Source organism: Pteropus medius, unplaced genomic scaffold (assembly GCF_902729225.1).
Source record: "Pteropus medius unplaced genomic scaffold, Ma_sr-lr_union100, whole genome shotgun sequence".
Lineage (NCBI taxonomy): Eukaryota > Metazoa > Chordata > Mammalia > Chiroptera > Pteropodidae > Pteropus > Pteropus medius.
The window spans coordinates 30,183,449-30,189,639 of NW_024354502.1; the positions used below are offsets into that span (position 1 = coordinate 30,183,449).

The 6,191-nt window shown below is 42.8% G+C and overlaps 1 pseudogene; it reads left to right on the top strand.

The window, feature by feature from the left end:
• Positions 1-2,924: 2,924 nt before the first annotated feature.
• LOC120595747 (uncharacterized) lies at positions 2,925-3,043 on the top strand (annotated as a pseudogene).
• Positions 3,044-6,191: the final 3,148 nt, after the last annotated feature.

Genomic DNA, 6,191 nt, shown 5'->3' on the forward strand with positions numbered 1-6,191 from the left:
AGCAGACATAGGCCCAGCTGTGATCAGTCCTCCCTCTTTTTTTCTTTCTTGGTCTACATTCTACAAGCAGAGCACATACCCTGCCTATACTTCAGAAAGGACATGCTCTGATTTGTACTTTGTTTCTCCCCACTCACTCCCTTTCTCCCTCGACTCCTACTAAACCTGGCTCTCCTCTATGCTGTGGAGAAATGTCCGAGCTGACTTGTCCAGTCTCAGTTGCTGAAATGTAAAAGGGGGAGGTAAAGAGATGCGGCAATTTGTGTTTCAAGACAATGGGCTGACTTGCGCAGCTATTTTATTGTTGAAAGATCCGATTCTGAATGTCAACAGCTGAATATGAAGTTGTTCTTCCTCTTCATATTTCTTCAATAATTTTTCTCATTTCCTCTGCGGCCTCCCACCCCCAAACAGAAGAATGTTAGAGCCATGCCGTCCAAAAGAACGTTGTGCAATGATGGAAATGCTCCACATCTGTGCTCTTCAATACAGTAGCCACCGGCCAGATGTGGCTACGGAACTCTCCAAGTGTGGCTAGTGGGCCCGAAAAACTGACTTTCAATTTATTTAATTTCAACTAATTTAAACTTAGGTAGCTACATGTGGCTAGTGGCTACTATATTGGACAGCACAGAATTAAGGCAAAGTCTCATATCAGCAAGACAAAAGAGAAAGGTATAGTAATCTTCATAAAATCTGGTGCCACCCCACCCAATTCCGCTTGAAAATGCTTGTGTAATTCTGTAATCCTTATTCCAGTACAAGTGCTCTGTGTGCTTAATTACTTCATACCCAATACTTTCCATCTTCACAAACACAGCTGCTAATGTCTGGTTTTGTAGCATTGCACACCTCTCTATCTTCCAAAATCTCCTGAAAATAGTGCATGCTGTTTCCAAGAAACAGATTTTTTTTTAATTGTAATTGACATACGATGTTATATTAGTTTCAGGTGTACAGCGTAGTGATTAGACATTTGTATGCCTTGCACAAAGTGATCACCACAATAAGTCTACTACCCATCTGGCTCCATACAGAGTTATTATGATATTATTTACTTTATTCCCTCTGCTGGACTTTACATCCCTGTGGCTAATTTAATAACTGACAGTTTGTGCTTCTTAATTTTAGACCCCTGTTTTTCTCATACAGAAATCCTCCTCATTTTTTTTTCTTTTTTGCCCCTCTCTTTTTGAGAGTGTTTTCCTTAGCATCAAGGGTGGCCAACATTTCAGGAACCTTTAGAAGGAAGGTCAGTGAACAGAGGAAATAGCTCCGTAAAAGCCTATTCTCCCAGGCTGCAGGCAGTCAGAGGAGAATGGCACCCGCCGGTTTGGCTTATTTTCTTAGAGCAGTGTCTGTCATCCCAGCCTCTTTCCGGAGTCTGCCTGCCTGTGTCCCGATGAGTGCTGGGGGTTCCTGTCCATGCTCATGGAGGCTGCATTACAAGACAATCCAGAGGAGCTGGAAGGCCGTGGAAAGGGAGGGACTCCTACTTTATGCCCCAACTCTGAGTTACAAAACAACAAAGTCACCATGCTGTGCCCTTGGTTCGAGGAGGAGTGATTGTCAATGGCAAAGAAAAAAAACTTATAATTGTACAATTTCCAGCTCTTTCTCACATAGTATCTCATTTAAATACTCTAAAACAAATAGCATTATTAATGTTCTAGATTGTGGAAAGAGAAAGTTGAGCCTCTGCAGAGGTCAGTGTCCTGTTTGAAGTCATAGGACCAGATAGGGCAGGTAGACAGTATCCAGATTCCAGGATGGCATGGGCTAGAGATAGGTCCAGACACAGAGATGAGGGTGCCAGGCATGATATGTTGGAGGAACAAAAGCAGTAGTCACTTGGAAAAACTTTTGAGAGGTCATAAGATGTATTCTACACCTGAGACAGCACTGAACTTGACAATACTTTAAGAGATCAGTACTCCTGGCCTGCACACTGCCCGCTATCAGCCCTTGTGTAGAAGAACAAAACTCCTTATGGTCATACATTTTGCAGTTTGTCAAGTTATTTCCATGTGCATGACCTCATTTGATCTTTACAGAGACCCTGTGATATAAGGAACAAAGTCAAGAATATTATTTCCTTACAAATTAAAACCACAATGAGATATCACCTCACACCTGTCAGAATGGCTATCATCCATAAATCAACAAACAACAAGTGCTGGCGAGGACGTGGAGAAAAAGGAACCCTCATGCACTGTTGGGGGATTGCAAATTGATACAGCCACTATGGAAAACAGTTCAGAAGTTCCTCAAAAAATTAAGAATAGAACTACCTTATCACCTAGCAATTGCATTTCTGGGTATTTATCTGAAGAAAACCAAAACACTAACTCAAAAAGATATATACATCCCTATGTTCACTAAAGTGCTATTTACAATAGTCAAGATATGGAAGCAACCTAAGTGCCCATCAATAGACGATTAGATAAAGAAGATATAGTATATCTATACAAAGGTATACTATTCAGCCATAAAAAATGAAATCTTACCATTCGCAACAATATGGATAGATCTAGAGGATATTATGTTAAGTGAAATAAATCAGACAGAAGAAAACAAATACCATATGATTTCACTTACATGTAGAATCTAAGAAACAAAATAAACAAACAAACAAAACAAAACAGACTCACAGATAGCAAGAATAAACTGATGATTGCCAGATGAGGGGTTAGGAGGCTGGGTAAAAAAGGCGAAGGGATTAAGAAGTACAAATTGGTAGTTACAAAACAGACGTGGATGCAAAGTACAGCATAGGGAATGTAGTCAATAATATTGTAATAACTATGTATACTGCCAGGTGAGTACTAGACTAACTGGGGGGTCGCATCCTAAGTTATATAAATGCCTAACCACTATGCAGTACACCTGAAACTAATATAAATTAGTATTGAATATCAACTCTAGTCTACGGCCATGCTATCCTGAACAAGCCCAATCCCGTCTGATCTCAGAAGCTAAGCAGGGTCAGGTCTGGTTAGTACTTGGATGGGAGACCAACTAGGAAGACCAGGTGCTGTAGGCATAAAAATTTTAAACATAAGGGATTGTAAACTGACAAGGTTCTTGTAATCTGTGAGGTCAACAAAGGGTTGCATCGCCAAAATAAAAAAAAAAAAGAATATTAACTCTTATCAACTCTAACTGAAAAATAAAAATTTTAAAGATTTTAGAGGAACAAAAAAGGATATTCTTTCCTTGATATCCTACATATAATTATGTATTATAAAATATAATATAATTACTTGTATTAATAGTATAATTTTTATATAATTAATTATATTATATCACATATTATATTATATATAAGGATATTATATTATATCTCAAATATGGATGAGAAAGCTGTGGTTTAGAGTAATTTAGAAACTTGCTTCATGTCAAACAGCCCAGATATAACATGGAGGATTTTATTCCCACATCCCCAGTCTATGGACTCAGGTGCTCTTTCCACTGTACCAGGTGTCCTCTGCCAGGCATGGCACAGGCTCTTTGTCCCATCAGCTCAGCACTTCTGTCACTTTGCTCTCCTCTCCAACCCTGATAGCAGGTAGGGGTAGGTTCCTGTCTGATCCGTTCTCAACTAGATGGTGCCCCTTCTCAGTGAGTGAATTCCACACAAGCACCCACCTACAAGGAGCCCGCACCTCCCTCCTCTCAGGGGCCACAGGCAGCCCGAGCTGTGAGCCTGTGTTGTGTCAGCAAGAAGACCGGTCTGTGCCAGGTTCCTCCACCCATTTGCCGGGACATGTCTCCATTAGTCATCACATTCTCTTCCCTCAGGACTGCTCTTTAGACTTCACAAAAACAGACTGCTGGGCCAGGCAACTCTTTAGCTAACCGCTGGACCAGGAGCCTCCCCAGAAAGCTGTCTGCAGGAGGAAGCTCTGTGCACGGTCCATTGATCTTCCCCTAAAGGTGCCTGCCACCCAAGACACACCTTTCTTGCTCTCCAAGTGCCCCCAAGGCCTGGGGACCTGGAAGGGTGGGCAGCCCAGCCCCTTCCCCAAGCAGGCTGCTGCTTGAGGTGAAAGCAAGCCAAGGCAGCTCTGAGCCTGCTAATCCACCGCTTCCCCCAAGAAAGCTGCTCCAGCCTGGGATGCACTCTCTCAGGCTGAGATGTTCTGGAAAGAGGCTCAGAGCCTCCTGGGTACATTCTGTATTGGCTCCTCTGACACACAGGTGTGTCAGGCCTGCTTCCCTAGAGCGCCTCATAGGGAGAGGGTAGAACCTCCTGCAACCACACTGCCCCGGGCCCTTCCTCCCTACAAGCTGCTGACAGGGGACCTGCAAAGAGGGGGAAGAAGGAGGATTATAGGCACAAAGGCCTGCATCTACTCTGCCTGAGCTGGGTGACCTTTGATAAGCCAGTCCAGTGTTCTCCTCAACTCACTTCTCTGTCCCTCACTTCTTCTGTGCAGGGAAGATATAAATGCTTACCTTACAGCTCTCATTCTTTTATCATTGAACACCTACTGTATGCCAAATCCTCGGCTAGGAGGTGAGAATATGCTCAGGAGCACACCCTCAGGGCCCTGCAATGAGAGATTACTGTCTCTTTTCCAAAGAAACAAAGCCGTTAGCTGGGCCTAGCTCCACACAGTCAGGTCTCCATAAATGTTTGTTGACTCTACATAATTAACACATGCCCTTTTGCTCAGAGCTGCTGTGAGAAGCTGATGAGATGGTGCCGAGTAAGCACTTTGTAAACTATAAAGGGATTATACAAATGTCAGGGATGATTTGATTGTGGCTGTGACAAGAGCTGTGTTCTGCCAGGCAGCTCCCAAAAGGAAGAGAGGGCCATGCCCAGAGTCCATAGGGAGAGCCCCTGTGTCTTTTACAGGGAGAAGATGCTCCCCGAGGACAAGCGCCAAAGCTGGGTGAGCGTGCACGGGCACATACCCACTGAGGGACCTCCAGACCTGCAGCAAAAGTTACAAGACTTAGTGCAGCAGCCTGCTGACAAGGGATCCCACAGGCTCTGGTGGGGAGTTGGGCCTTTAAGGAAGAAACTATGCTAATCAGACACATGGGGGATTGTTTCTTCAGGCAGTATCGATCCTTGTAATTTTAGAAGGCAGAATTCTTTATAATTCTTATAAAGAAAAATAATTTTTCTTTAGGTCTCAGACTCCCTCCTGCCTAAATTTTCAAATCTCTGACTTAGACACAGGATTACCTGGAACTTGGTTCTCATATCTCAGTACTCTAAGTCCATGCCAGCTCTCCTTCCATTGGGTTGAGGCCAAGAGGTTTATCATTGTCTAAAAGTTCTTTAACATTTCAGAAATCAGTTTTTGAAAAAGCTCTGAAATTCCACTAACACCTGCTCCAAGCCTCACCATCTAGGAGACTTGCATTCTTTCATGCTGAATCCCTTCCATTTCAGCGAGTCACCTGTTTGAGAACTTAAGTACCTCCCCATTTTCTCTGCCCCAGGTAAATATTAGTGACAAATCTTGAATGGATGGATGGACGGACGGACGGATGGATTTTTGGCCACAATGACCTTCTTGTTCTACAGAGAAATTCATTTCCAATGAAGAGTCATCATTCTGAAAATATAGACAGAAAGGGACCACATACTAAACCTGACAAACTCAGAAGGGGCCTGCATGGTGGGCTTTATAAACTCAGAGACCGAAAGTAATCACACAGGATGGTCTTAACAGAAAAATTCCTATTTAAAAGCAGGTCATGGTGGGTAGTCTAGGACTGTAGCTTCTTTGATCAATCCAAAGGTCGATCTTTACCTTAAATAAGCCTGTCTATTGTCTTTCTGCATCTAAGACAACATATCTTTGAAATGTTGGAGTAATCTTCTTTTCCGGATCCCTCAGGATACAACCTCGCATCAGAGCAGACCGCAGAACCCCTCATTGTTATCTTGTTCCCTAAAAACCATGTCTGTAAACTGTAAATGTTAATTATTTTCCTGTACCCACCAGTGTAAAAGAAGTTTGTGTTTCTCATGCCTTTTATCCAATCCCAGAGATTTCCTTGCTTTGCTTTCTCCTGCCCCCTTAATCTACCACCAATGGATTTCATGCACCCCTTCTTATATCTCATCCTTTTATTCTAATGTATAAAATAAACTGCAAAACTGCCATTCTCTGGAGCATTTTCTCAATCCGATGAGATTTTGCTTCCTGGCAATTGTCGTCAGTTTG